Below are 15,232 nucleotides of genomic sequence, written 5' to 3'. Positions count from 1 at the left end.
GGTCCCAGGCCAGACCCCACCCTCTACCCTACCACCTACCCCCCATGTGGCCCTCAGATGGTGATTGGCTAGTGAGCTAAGGGTCCATGAAAGCTGGTGGAATGAATGAGAGGTTCGCCTTGGTTTCCAGCAGGTCCAGATGTCAAAATCCCACAGAGATTCCATTTCTCCCACAATCTTCTGTCACTTAGCTCTCTGAGGCCTCACCAACACCTTAGGGGGAAGCTGAGCACTGTGACTCTCAGTGACTGCCCTGAAAGGGGAGGCTACACGGAGGTTCCTGCTAATAAATAAGCCCAGAATCCTATAAGGTCAGAGCGGGAAGGACCAATGCCCTCTATTTACAGATAGGGAAGCTGAGGCCTAGGGAGAGGCTGGGGGCGAAGACCCTCGGCCAGCCTCCCCAAACTCCTGCTGTGGCTGAGACTGGGTCAGAGGCCTCTGCTGTGCCGCATCCTCTCCTGTCATCACTCTGCATCGTCACTGGAGATTTGGGATGGGCAGGGCCTTCTCCCTCTCACTTTGAGGCCCCAGCACCCAACACAGGACATGCCAGGAGGGGCATGGTCAGTGCAGCCAGTGACGCCTCACTCACCGGTGATGGGAAGTGGCTGCTGCGGTCTGCTGGGCTCCGAGCACAGCCTCCCTGAGGAAAGAAAAAGGCAGGGCTCCTTTAAATTTCCAAGATCAGCAAAAAAATTTCAAGAGCCTTTGCCACATTATTCTTAGCTCTGAGCCCAGCTCTGGCCCTGCTGATGCTGACCATCCCCCACGCTCCTAGGCTCCACTTGCTGGAAAAAGCACTCTTTCTGGAGCGGGGAGAGGCTCTGACATGCAGAGAAACTCCAGCACGGCACGTCCGTGTTCCTCCAGTGACCAGCTCCCCGTTGGAGCTGTTCCTGCCTGCCCTCCACCTCCCTCAGGGGCTCAGCTGGAAATTCTCTGGGTCCCAAGAGGTGTGGGCAGCAGGAGATAGAAAACCATTAAGTTCAATTGTATCCATACTGTACAGAGAGGAAAACTGAAGGGCGGGACATTTTCCCAAGGTCACACAGCAAGTCATTCTTTGGTAGTCATTCGTGGCTAGATTAATGTAGTCCTCACCCTACAGAATTCTGGGACGAAAACTAGCATTATTTAAGTGCCCAATACATTCCTATTATTGTATTGAATACTTTTAAGTACAAATGTCCATGTTTTAAACAGAAGAAAACTGAGGCTTGGGGAGTGTAAGTGTGTCCAAGGGCACACTGCAGAGTTGCAGTCAGACCTGGATTTGAACTAGGTCTTTTTGTCCATGAGGAAGTGGGGGAGGGGAGGGAAGTGACATCTATGGGCCCTTCTCTGTGACCATGGCCTGTGCTGGGACCCTAAACAGTATCTCACTTTTAATTATAGGACAGGAATTGGAAGGGAGTTTAGATGGGAGAAAATGGGGCCCAGAAGAGCTCTTAGAACCAAACCGCCTCTTGCATGACTAGCAGGGGCCACCATAGGCGGTTCTTCTCTGAGATGCTGGCCAGGAACCAAGAATGTGATCCAAGCCCAAAGCATGAGTCAGGGAAACGCAATTTCTCTGCAATCTCTGATTCCCTCTCTCGGAGTGTGGAGCCAGCTGCCACGTTGGAAGGGTGGGAGGCGGATATGGGGGTGGGTGGGCTTATGACCCCTCCCTGCCTCTTCCCAGAGTAGGCCAGGCCCACCCCCACCCCCTGGGCAATCCCGGTGCTGAGAGAAGTTACACAGTGCCCTCACTGACAGGCCTGACACAACACCCTGGAGACACACGCTCACCGACACGTGACACTGCGGGCACACTTGTCCATGAGCACACTGTGGTCCCTTCATGCAATTCTCTCACACACACGTCTGTGTAACCCTCTAGCCACACAGATGCACTGCACACAGCGCAGGTGCTGGACAGGTACCTGTGCACCGGCACAGACTCAAGGGGCTGGGGAAAGGGCACAGCCCGAAGCCCCACTCTCATCTCTTAACCCCTTATTAGCTGGGAAGCCCTGGGGAAGTCACGTCCCCTTCTCTGGGCCTCAGTTTCCTTTTGTAAAGTGAGAGAGTGTGATGACTTCTCCTTGTCACCCCGTCTTCCTGCCAGTTGACATTTCCCAGCCCTCATCTCACAACCTGCAGGCATTTCTTGCATCTCTCAAGTGTGGGATGCCAAAATCCAACAAGGCAAGGATGCGGATCCATTGGAAACAGCATGAGCCAAGGGCAGAGCACAGGGACAGGGCCCCTGAGTCCGGCCTAGGACTCCATTCACTGAGCCAGCCCCAGATCCTTCAGTGACCCACAGAGACCCCTAGAGAAACTCCAAGCCCTTTCATTGCCCTCGTCCCCTTGTGTCGGGCAAGCCAGTTTGCAAGTGCATGTCCTGGGTGCTCCTGGGCAAAGGCTCTCTGCCCACTTAGGGCCAGAGCATGGAAACGGGGAGCACATTTCATTTTGGGTGAACTGGCAGCTTCCTTCCTTCCCCAGGCCCCCTCTGGCAGCCAGGGAATCAGCGCTGGCTGCCTGCAAGGCCGGGCCTGGAGGGCTGGAGGGGTGGCGACATGGTTGTTCACTACTTCCCTGCCCTTTCTCTTCATCTGTGGCCACTCCTTTGTCCAGCGCCGGTCCTTTTCTCCCCCAGGTGACACCAACAGCGGCGATAATACTAATGCCCAGATCAGCCACAGGGCTGCCTTCTTGTCTCAGTATCTCTGACACTCAGGAAAGGGACCCCTGAGCCCTGACCCCACCCCTGCCCCAACCCTAACCTGCTTCAGCCCAGGACAACCTCCCCAGTGTGAGAGTGTGAGAAGCTCTGGCTTGGGGGTCAGAACCCTTGGGTCTGCGCCAGCTCGGCTGTGCTTTAGCTCTGTGCCCGTGATCTAGTTCCATGCCTGGTGTGACAGGAATGATCATCTCGAGGATGATGAGGAGCACAAGTGAAATAACAAATCAGGGAGCACTCGGAGAACTTAGTGATGTTGGCATCTTCATGCCACTCTGCTCACCTCTCCCTCACCTCATCAAACCCTGTTTAATCTTAAGAAGCCACCTCTGTCCTCCGAGCCATCTCCAGTCAGTTCCACTCACACCTGGCCTCGCACACGCACAGCAGGACAGCAAGGGGTCATGACTGGAGTGGAGACAGCCCTGGGGATGACAGGCTGGCAGAGGGGAGGAACCCAGCCCGGGAGGCAAGAAGTCTGGGTGCCACCACTCCCTGAGTGACCTTGGACAGTCACTGCACTGCTCTGTGCCTCCGTCTCCTCATCTGTAACATGGAGATACAAGCAGGACCTGGATGGGCCTGAGGGATTTCATTTTAACAGGAAGAGGGGCTTATCCTCACTGTGGGCAGGAGGAGGAGTTGGGACATCCCTTCTAGAAGGCAGTTTGCACTGGGAGCTTTAACAACGTGTTATACTGAGCAGGCCAGAGGCTGGGCATGAAACTCAAAGTGATGAAAAGCAGGAACCTACACCCAAGATTACTTCACCCGGCAAAGCTGTCATGTAGAATCAAAGGACACATAAAGAGCTTCCCAGGCAAGAAAAAGCTAAAGGGAGTTTATTGCCATCAAGAAAAGTTCAATGGACTTTGTTATGAAGAAGGGGTTCTATCTGCCTGGGTGACTCAGAAGGTAGCTGGAAACCCAGGCATCCTCTCAAAGGGTCAGTGCACAAACTCTCACAGGCAGGCACTCACCATTGGCTCCAGTGGCGGGACAGCAGCTCGGGGGGTGCCAGAGGCAGGGAGAAACGGGGCCACCTGGCTTTGGGGTGAGGGCTGGAGGGACAGTGGCCATCCTGTGTGGTGCCATCACACACAGCTGACAGGTATCATCTTTCCATTGTTGGGTCTCTCCCCACATGATGAAATCTGAATCTACATTAGCCTGGTGAGCTCTACTAGCTCTTCTCTGTTGACTTCCTGAGACCCTGCCCCACCACAAAGGTCCACAGGCCCCAGGTGGTTGGTAGCTGGCCAAGATGTACCCTGAAACTTTTGCTGAGTGGCCCCAGGCACAGCTTAGGTGCCATATATGAATCTGTATTAACCTGGTGAACACCACTCACCCTATCCTTGTGACTCCCTAAGACCCTGCCTCATACAACAGGTGTTCTGCCCGAGATTCTTTCAGGAGCTGAGTTTAACAGGTGGAAGACAGGTGGTGGTAGGTCTTGGGGTGCCTTGGGCTTTTTGTTGATTTGCCCCAGGACTGGTACAGGCAGCAGCCAGACTTGGTTCCCAGCATGCCCCGGCCCACATGCATCCAGGCCCAGACAGGCAGCTACCAACTACAGATCACTTTGCAGATCCTAACAGGTAGCCCTGGGCCAGTCACAGGCAGCGTCTGCATTTGGCTTGCAACAGACTCCTTCCCAAGAGACCCCAAAACCCCGTGGCCAGCTTTAGACCACAACAGAGCACCATGCGATTGGCTCTACAAGTGGCACACTCAAAGTGGTCTTGGCAGGCCCCTGGCCCTGCTGGGCAAATCCTGCTCTGTGGGGTCAGCCCCAGCACAGCAGCTCATGCTGTGGTCATGGCCAGCACTCACAGCTGGCCAGCCTCAGCACTCAAGGATCAACCACAACAGGAGGACACTCCTGGAGCACTCAGCTCAGGTGACCAGGGAGACCGCACCCCTGGGCCCTGCAAGACACCTCCTATGTAAGGGCCGCCCTGCCGAGACTGGGAGACGAGGCAGATAGATCTACCCAAGACACAGAAACAGACATGGGGAGGCAGCCGGAACAGGGGGAAAAGAGACATGTCTCGGATGAAAGAACAGGGGAACCGCCCATCCAAAAAAGGATAAATGAAATGAAGGCAAGCTACCGACCAGATACAGAGTTCAAAACACTGGTTATAAGGATGCTCTAGGAACTTCAGGGAAGAATAGATGACCTCAGTGAGAAAGTCAGCAAAGAGATAGTGAGCATTAAAGAGAACATGGATGCCCTAATTGGTTGGCCTCTCTTTCTCCTTCCTTTCCCCTCTCTCTAAAAATAAATAAATTAAAAAAATCATTTTTTAAAAGGTAAAAATAGAAATAGAACATAGAAACAATTAAAAATCGTCAGAAGTGAGGACTACAATAACTAGAATGAACACTACACTAGAAAGAATCAGCTATAGATTAGGCTAACAAGAGGCTCCAATGAGCAATTTGGAAGATAAGGAAGCAAAACCCACCCAGTCGGAACAACAAAAAGAAAATATATTCCCAAAAATACAAGGATGGTGTAAGGAGCCTTTGGGATAATTTCAAACCTACCAACATTCACATCACAGGGATACCGGAAGGGGAAGAGACAGAGCAAGAAATTGAAAACCTATTTTAAAAAATAATGACAGAAAACTTCCCTAAGTTGGTGAAGGAAACAGACATTCAAGTCCAGGAAGCGCATAGAGACCCAAAAATGATGGATGCAAGGAGGCCCGCTCCAAGATACATTATAGTTAAAATGCCAAATGTTAAAGTCAAAGAGAGTATATTAAAAGCAGCAAGAGAAAAGCAGTTAGTTACCCACAAGGGAGCTATCATAAGAATGTCAGCTGATTTCTCAACAGAGACTTTGTAGGCCAGAAGGGATTGGCAATAGTCAAAGTGATGAAAACCAAGGACCTACAACCATTAGTCTGTCCAGCAAAGCTATCATTTAGAATGGAAGGGCACATGAAGAACTTCCCAGACAAGAAAAAGCTAAAAGAGTTTTTCACCACCAAACCAGTACTCTCTGATATGGTAAAGGGTCCTCTTTAAGAAGAAGAAAAAGATAAAAAAATGAACAATAAAATGGCAATAAAATACATATCTATAACTGAATCTAAAAAACAAAATAATTGAACAAGCACAACAGAAACAAATTCATAGATACAGACAACATTTTGATGGTTGCCAGGTAGAAGGGGGTTGGAACAATAAGTGAAAAAGGTGAAGGGATTAAGAAGTTCAAATTGGTTGTTACAGAATAGTCATGGTATGTAAAATACATCTTATGGAATACAGTTAATAATATTCTAGTAACTATGCATGGTTCAGATGGGTGTGAGATTTATCGGGATGACCACTTAGTAAGTTATGTAACATCTAATCACTGTGGTGTGCACCTGAAAGTAATATGATGTATGTCCACTGTAATTAAAAAATAAAAATGATTTATAATAGAAGAATCATGCAAAGGCAATGGGGAAAAATTAAACTACATGAAAAAAATAAGAAACTGATCTGTTTTGGAAAATATTCTCCTATGCAATAGGAGAGTGAAATAAAATATTCTACATGTTTATTCATAGTCATCAAAAATTAAATAAATATAATATAAAATAAAATAACAGGGAATAAATATAACCAATGAGGTAAAAGACCTGTACTTGGAAAAATTTAGGATTGAAGGAGGAGATTTTAAAATTAACTGAAGGAGATATAAATAAATGTGAGCACACATTGTACTGATGAACAGGAAGAATTAACATTGTTAAAATGTCCAAAGAAATCTATAAATTCAGTGCAATCTCTATCAAAATACCAATGGCATTTTTCACAGAACTAGAACAAATAATCCTAAAATTTATATGGAGCCGCAGGAGACCCTGAACATCCACAGTGATCTGAAGAAAGAAAAACAAAGTTGAAGGTATCATACTACCTGATATCAAACTGTACTACAAGGCTATGGTAATCAAGTCAGCATGGCATTGCCATTAAAAAGGTCACACAGGTCAATGGAACAGAACCCAGAAACAAAGCCACACCTATATGGTCAGTTGATAATGACAAAGGAGGCAAAATATACCATGGGGTAAAGACAGCCTGTTTGATAAACGGTGTTGGGAAAATGGGACAGATACATGCAACACAGTGAAATTAGACCACCTTCTTACACCATATACAAGAACAAATTCAGAACGGATGAAGACTTAGATGTAAAACTTGAAACCATAAAATTCCTAGAAGAAAACATAGGCAGTCAACTGTCTGACATTTTTCTTAGTAATATTTTTTCTAATATATCTCCTTGGGCAAGGACAACACAAGAAAAATAAACAAACGGGAGTACCTCAAACGAAAAAGTTTTAGCACAGCAAAGAAAACCACCAACAAAGCGAAAAGACAATCTACTGAATGCAAGAAATTATTTGCCAATGATACATCTGATAAGTGATTAATGCCCAAAATGTATGAAGTACTCACACAAGTCAACACCAACACACACACACACACACACACACACACACACACACACACACACAATCCAAGTCGGAAACATGGGCAGAGGAGTGAACAGACACTTCTCCACAGAGGACATGCAGGTGGTCAGCAGACACGTGAAAAGATGCCCAGTGACACTACTCACCAGAGGAATACAAATTAAAACCACAATAAGATGTCAGCTGATACCTCTTGAGTGGTTAGCGACAGTAAATCAACATGGACAGGTGGGGGTAAGGATGTGGTGAAAGGGAAACCCTCCCGCTCCGTTGGTGGGAATGTGGATCGGTGCGGCCACTGTGGGAAACAAGGTAGAGGGTCTTCAAAAATGAAAAACAGAGCTGCCTTATGACCTGGCAGTTCCACTTCTGGGCCTATAGCCAGAGAAATCCAAAACACTAATTCAAAACGATGTATGCACCCGTATGTTTACTGCAGCGTTGTTGATGGTAGCTGAGCCGTGGAAGCAACCCCAGTGCCCATCGGTAGATGAGCGCATATAAAGTGGTGGTGCACGTATAAAAGGCAATAATACTACGTGGCCATAAAAGAGAATGAAGTCTTTCCTTTAGTGGCCAAATGGATGAACCTAGAGGGCCTTGTGCTGAGTGAAATAATTCAGACACAGAAAGACAAATACCATTTGATTTCATGTACATGTGGAATCCGAAAAGCAAAATAAACAAACAAGTAAAATAGAGAACAATTTGATGGTTGCCAGTTGGGAGGGGCATTGGGGGTGGGGAGGAAAGGGGGAAGGGATTAACAAGTACAAATTGGGGGTTACAAGGTAGTCACGGGGATGTAAAGTGTAGCATAGAGAATATAGCCAATAACAGTGCAATGACTATGTATGGTGTAACAGGGGTACTAGATTTATCGGGGTGATTACTTCGTAAGTTATATACATGCCTAACCACTGTGTTGTACATCTGAAACTAATATAACATTGTATATTCCAAAATAAATAATAAATATTAAAAATATGTTACTGAATAATTCTCTGTAGTACGGTTTGTTGTAGCAGGAACTGGAAACAACCTAACTGTCTAGCAGTAGGGGTTGGGGGTGCCAAGAAACTGGGAGAAAAAAATTAAGGGAAGTTCTTTGTGTCTTGACATTAACGGGACCTTGGAGTGGAGCCCCAGAGGGGACAGCTGGGCTGCCAGTGCTGTGTCCGCACAGCTGAGCCCGCAGGCGGGTGCGAACTGGGACCTTCCTGGTCTGCAGGGGAAGGACTGGATGGGAGCGAATTAGATTCCATCCCTTATAAATTTGGGGGCTATGTAAATGCACTCCCTACTCACACATGTTTTATATTTAAAATGATTTGTGTTCTTTAAAAAAAAATAAAATCAGTTTTTTGGAGTTTAGCCCGAGGAAGAGATTTTTGAAAATATGAGCACAGGCCCATGTACAAGGATGTTCATTACGGCCTTGTTGGTAGGGCCGAACTTTGGAGACCGTGTCAGGGAGGGACGGACTATTGGCAGCCGTCATGAAGGGGGAAGCCGATTAATCCTTGAGAAAGGTAGCTCCGTGGACTGAAAAGACGGTAACTTGTGAAACAGTGTGTTTATGTATCTCTGTGTACGGAGGCACAGATGTGTGGAAGGAGGCCCACGTTTTACCAAAGGGTAGGCTCTTGTCATGAAGCGATTTCCACTGCAAATGTAAGAAATGTCCATACCTGTAGAGAATTTTTATGAGTTTATTTGCGCCAAACTGGTCGTAAATGCCATGGAGCAAGATCTCAAATGCTCCAAAGAATAACAGTTTTGCAGCTTCTTTAATGCATTTGAAATTAAGGAAATTACATGGAGGTGGGAGAAAGCAAGGCAAGGACCGAGTCACAGGACAGTTAAGGTTATGAGCGTGGCTATGGCTTACTTCAGAGTTGTGTTAACCCTACACGCAGAGCAACGATGGCCAGGGCTTGCTTAAAGCTTTCACCGAGGAAAGAGCATGTTATAAATCCCATTTAGGATTTATGATCAGATCACCCTGAGGTTACTTTGCATAGAACTTCTTTTTTTCATCCATACCACTTGATTTTAAAACCATTTCTGCTGTTTGGAGGTGCTCTGTCCCCGCAGAGAAGATGCACTGATAATAGGTAGACAGATATAATGCTCGAGAGAACAGCCAGAAGGAAATATTTTTTTAAAAAGATTATATTTATTTATTTTTAGAGAGGGGAAGGGAGGGAACAAGAGAGGGAAAGAAACATTGATCGGTTCATTCACGCCCCGACCGAGGACGACCCCCTACCCAGGCGTGTGCCCTGACTGGGAATTGAACCAGCCACTTTTGCTTTATGGGACAAAGCGCCACCAACTAAGCCACAGGGCCAGGGCTCCTTTTTTCTCTTCTATATACCGTTTAGGGGACAGCGCAAACACAGCCCCCCAGGGCCACGAATCAGGCAGTCCCACGGGCGGGGAAATTGCAGAGGCCAGCACACCACAGTGCCGAGGGCAGACCTTGCCGGGAAGCCCAGCTTTGTGGCCACTCCCCCTGCTAGGTAAGTGTAGAAGGAAACATTCTTCAATGACTTCATAATACTGTCTATCTTTGGAGATGCAAATACACGATACCTGTATTTTCTCCTCTCTTTTTCTCTGAATTTTTTCAATAACACGTTTACTTTTATAATTCATTTTTTAAATCAATAAGCCGAATAAAAGAAAAATATGCAGGGGGCGTGAGGATCTGGGTGGGGGGGCTGGGGCAGAGTCCCTCCGGCCAGGCCTGGCATTCTCTGTCCAGTGCCTGCTGGCTTTAGGCCTCAGGCTAAAATGAGCTGCATCCTGACAGGATTTCTTGGGAAGCAGCCAAGGCAGTCAGGAGCACCTGCGGGTAAAGCTCCAGACGGAGGCCAAGCCGCCAGTAGGAGCCCGAGGGCCGGAAGCTGGGAGCTTCTTCCTGACTGCAGTTTAGCAGGGAAGTGATGAGGGCACATTGGTGCTTTCCCAGGAGTTCATTCCTGTGGAATGGAGAGGGTGGGGTGAGGCGGGGAGGGAGGTCAGAGGAGAATGCCACGAGAGCCCAGCGTGAGATGCTACTGCCTGGACCTGAGCAGGCTCCATGGGGCCGGAGAGGGCCCAGGGGAAGGAGGAAGGAGAGCCCCAGAGTCCAGCCACGGTAGGGTGAGTGTGTGGCGAATGACTCCCTTCCTGCGATGGAGATTCTGAGCCGGGAGCACGGTGGGCTCTATTGTCTATCGGGTGGACACACCCAGGAGGCTGCGGCATCCATGACTGTGGCACTAGGGAGAGGAGGCCAGGCACTGGAGAGGACAATTTCAGAGTCATGGCCCAGGAAAGTAATGGATGCCATGGAATGGTGGGTGTGGGTGAGTGCAGGTACAGAGGGCAAGAAGAACAGAGGCTGGGGCAGAGGGGCACCTTTGTCACTTCCAAGAAGGGGAATCAAGGTGGAACTTGCCGGGCCATCAGTGAGGTGGGAGAAGAGGGAGGAAGGCCGTGCTGAATGTCTGGAACGCTGCTCCCTCCATCCAGCCTCCCCGGCTGAGAATGCTGAGGGAGGACCAGGCTGCCTTGGTGATTCCCTGGCTGGTGGGTGGGTCAGAGCCGGGATCTGTACACTAGGCCAGGCCCCATTGGCTGGCGGGCAGGAGCAGGCTCAGAGACAGGCCGAGCTGATGCAACGTGGGCCTATGGTTGCAGGCCCTGCTGAGGGGATGCAGCTGTGCTGGCCTGTGTCCAGAGGTCCCAGTAGGGAAGGGGGAACCGCTCTCTGGGCAGGCCAGAGCTCTGGGACTGCAGACCAGCCAGGCCCAAGGCACTCTGCTCTGGATGTGCTCTGACTCAAGAGGGAAACCAGCCTTTCATGGAAGTATCCGGAGTACTCAGTTTTGTTCCTGTGTGTGCATGCGTAATGGGGGAGGGGGCCCCCCAGCTGAGGCTGCATGCACGGTAGCCCCACCCAGGCTCTTGCCTTGCCATTTTCAAGGCAAGATGGGAAACAAACAGAAAAGGAGAAGCCAGGCATCTGCAGAGCCCAGACCAAGAGTCAGGCTGTGGGTTCCAGTTTGTACTCAGTGTGTGACTTCTGCAAGACCCTGATCCCTCTGACCCTCAGTTTCCCCTTCTCTCTAGCTGGGACAAGAGTCGTGGAAAAGAACTCTAAAGTTGAGGGCTGGAGTTGGAAGGGGGTCACCAGGGGCAAAGCTGACAGTCTGTGCCCCCAAACCAGGCGTAGGAGAAAGGGAACTCACACTTTTTGGTGCCCCCTGCATGCCAGGAGTTCTTGCATTTTTCGTTAACTACCTGTTGCTAGGCAGGCCTTTACATTTCCAATTTGCAAATGGGGAAAGTGAGCTGCAAACAGCCCAGGAACGATAGAGCCTGGGTTCTGAAGCCAGGTTCCCCGGCCTGGGGCCCGGAGTTCTGTCTGCTGCAGCCCCACACCTGAGGGTGTCCGAAGGCTCCCATGGGCGTCACTGAAGCCCAGGACCTAGAGTGGCCCAAGTCTTGGGCACCGCCTACAAATGGATTCTTTGTTCACCCTGCCCAAGCCCCAGCATTAGGGCAATGAAGAAGGCGGAGCTGGACAAGTGGTGGCCAGGTCCCAGGATACAGTCTGGGATCTAAAGGGATCAGAATAGGCTGAGGGTGAGGGGCCTGGGCAGCTTCCTCGAGCTCCCTGACATGTGGTTCCAGTCCCGGAAGACCTGCAAGGGGGGGTTGAGCGCCAGGGGAAAAAAAAATTCTCAGCTTGAAACTGTAACCTGCAAAGTGCATGCACAGGTTCTGTGTTGGTGCCATTCCAGCCCCCACAGGCAGGCACACGCTCACCTTGCCCACCCCTCCGAGCCTCTCCGTTCTCAAAGCTCCTGAGACCCCTTCTGCCTGGGAGCACCCCCGCCCCCATCAGCCAGCCAAAGCATCTCCCTTCCTGCGCCCTCAGTGTGCACGTGAGACAGATCATATTCAGTCTCTCATTTATTCCTTCAGTCTTGATTTTATGTGACAAATATTTACTGAGAACCCTTTATGTACCAGGCACTGTTCTGGGAGCAGAGATACAAGAGTGAACAAAATAAGGCCTTTGCTCTCAAGGAGCTGTGTGTAGAGGGCAGAGGAGACAGGTCATACACTAGGAAATAAATATGGTAATTTCAGACCGTGGTGAGGGCCGTGAGGAGACAAACAGAGGTGGTTGGAGGTGGTGGGAACAACTGCCTCTGCACGCAGGGTAGCCTGGGACCTCGGTGCTAAGGGGCTGCGTTTCCCATTGCTGCTGCAACAAATTACCATAAACTTAGTGGCTTAAAACAATATAAGTGTATTCTCTCCTAGTTCTGGATGTCAGAAGATGAAAAGAGGTCGGCAGGACCTCATTCCTTCTGGAAGCTCAGGGGCAAATCTGTTTCGTGCCGTTGCCAGCTCCCAGAGGCACCTGCACCCCACCATCTGTGGCTGCTTCCTGTCTTCAAAGCCAGAGTGTAGCATCTTCCTGCCCCCCATCTCTCTGACTTCTGCTTCTGTCATCACATCTCTTCCTCTGAACCCCCTCCTCACCTCCCTCTAATAAGGACCACGGAGATTACATTGGGCCGCCAGGGCATCTCCCTACCTCAACACCCGTGGTTTAATCACATCTGCAAAATCCCCTTTGCCATATAAGTTAACATGCCCAGGGATCAGCACGTGGACATCTTTGGGGGCCATTATCCTTCCTACCACAGAAGCCGACCCTGCAGAGGCCTTGGAATGGAGTGAGCACCCCAAGCAGGCGGAGCTTCGTGTGTAAAGGCCCCAAGGCTAGAGTGAACTGAGCATGTTTTTGGAAAACAGCAAGAAGGCCACTCTTCTAGAAAGTCATGCTACAGTCAGTTTGAGTTTAATCACCTTCATCCATGGGATCCGTCCCACCTCTGAAGACCAGTGTGGTACTCCACGGAGCCTGAGCATCCAGAACACCTTTCTTAGAGCATCCCCTTGGCACTTAAGGTCGCCTCCTCCAGCCCTCTGCCTCTAGCCGGCCGACCCTTCACATGCTTCGAATGAGAGTCCTGGACGTCTGAAGGAGGTGCCTTCCTGAGTGTTCACCTGAGCTGGGGGCAGACCGAGTCTGGTGGAAGGGTGGGCCCAGCTCCTGGTACCTGCGTATAATCCTGCTCTTTCTTCCTCACTGAAGGCCAGGATTGTGTGGCCGAGGGAGGAAGGGGGCAGGAAAGGTTGGACCTTGAGCAGTGGCAGCAGCCTTCAATGGCCGTACTGTTAGCGCTGGGCTGTGGTGGGAGGATGCCAGGGTCTGGCTGAACGGGGCTTCTGTTCTCACCAGGTCAGGGTGCCCGGGTCAGGGGCTCTCCTGGGAGTGCCCCCCACCTCCACCACTGCTTGGACCCTGCCATTTGTCTTCCTTAGCATCCCTTGTACTGGTCCCTCTGCTGTCCCTGGCTGGCCCACTGTGTCACTGGCTGGTGGCCTCTGCCATGAGAAAGTAAGCTCTCGGGGAAGGCCAGGAACTGTTCTGATTACCACCAAGTCCCAGCACCCAGCCCAGGGCTTATTAGCTCAGAGAATGTGTTCAAAAAAGTGTGCAGCGAATGGAAGGTTGGATGGATGGATGGGACACTGTTGTCATTCTCACTTCCTCTAATCACGTCTTCCTGGACCATTGCATCAGCCTCCTCACTACCCTCCCTGCCTCTGGCCTCTCCTCCTTCTCACAGTTACCAGGGGCTCATTCTAACACACCAGTTAGTGAAAACCCTCCTGGGCTCGCTGAGATCCTCAGGATCCAGCCAAGCCTCTACCAGCCTTGCCAGGTATTCACCCACCAATTCTTGTCCCTGCCTCTACACTGCTCCTTGAACACAGCCAGTGCTTCCCAGCCTACGTGCCTATGCCCAAAATGCCCTTCTTCTTCTTCTCCCCACTTGGGTGATTCCTACTCAAGGTTCAGGCGACAAGCTCCTCCGGGAAGCCTGCCTGCCTACCACCCCCGGCCTCCTCTGGGCTCCACAGCCTCCCCACCTCACCCCACCTCACTCTACTCTGTGCTTCCCACCACTTCAGTACCGATTGTAATTGCCAGTTAACACCTTTGTTTCGCTCTCCAGACCCTGAACTCCTCAAGGGCAGACGCTGAGTCTGACCCACGTTTTTGTTGTAGCTAAGGAGCCTGGACGTGTTGACGCACAGAGCAAACACTCCGCAAAGGTGTGTAAGCTAAGCCTCGGGATTGTGGGCGCAGCCTGAAGCCTGACTAGTGGGCGCTTCTGCCCTCTGGTGGTAGCTTTAGGTCACTGCGCTTTTCCATGTCCCTATTATGGGCTTCACTGGGGTAATGGGCTCTAGATCAGTGGTTCTCACAATGTGTCCCCAGGACCAACAGCATCAATTGTCACCTTGGAACTTGTTAGAAATAAAAATTCTTGGGCTCCACCCCAGACCTGTGAATTAGAAACAGAAGGGGTGGCCCAATATCTGTTCTAACAAGTGCTCCATGTGATTCTGATGCGGACTAAAGTTTGGGGACCCTTCTCCCAGGAGCCCCAGGTAATGGGAGAGACCGCAGGACCCCTGGGGAAGACTGCCAGCTAAAATCCAGGATCCTGGTTAAAGTCGAATTTCAGACAAACAACTGTCGACCTAAGAACATGCGAAAGTGGAAAGAATTTTTATGAGGTTATTAGAGCCAAACTGACAACAGTTGCCAGGGAGAAAAACCTCAGCGGACTGAAGAAATGGCGGTTTACCACTTACACATGAGAATCAGAGGGGAGACGTAAAGGGCTACACGCAACCCACCGGTGACAGATTAGGCAGATTAGGGAGGCGGGAGAAAACAGAGCGGGGAAGCCTCCAAGGTCGGATACAGAGGAAAACAGAGATACAAGCTTTCACGTTGGTGGGTACAGAACAGCTAACATTCGCGGCCCATAGAGGTGGTGTGCGGGGGCAAGACGATGAGGGGTTCCGTGGGCCCTTCTCCTGGTGGGAGGATGTGCCCTGAAAGGCCTGGGGAAGG

Source organism: Artibeus jamaicensis, unplaced genomic scaffold (genome assembly GCF_021234435.1).
Source record: "Artibeus jamaicensis isolate MK-2021 breed Jamaican fruit bat unplaced genomic scaffold, CSHL_Jam_final contig_64, whole genome shotgun sequence".
In the NCBI taxonomy this organism is placed as follows: Eukaryota; Metazoa; Chordata; class Mammalia; order Chiroptera; family Phyllostomidae; genus Artibeus; species Artibeus jamaicensis.
The sequence above is the reverse complement of the archived record's forward strand: the minus strand, read 5'-3'. Positions refer to the sequence as shown.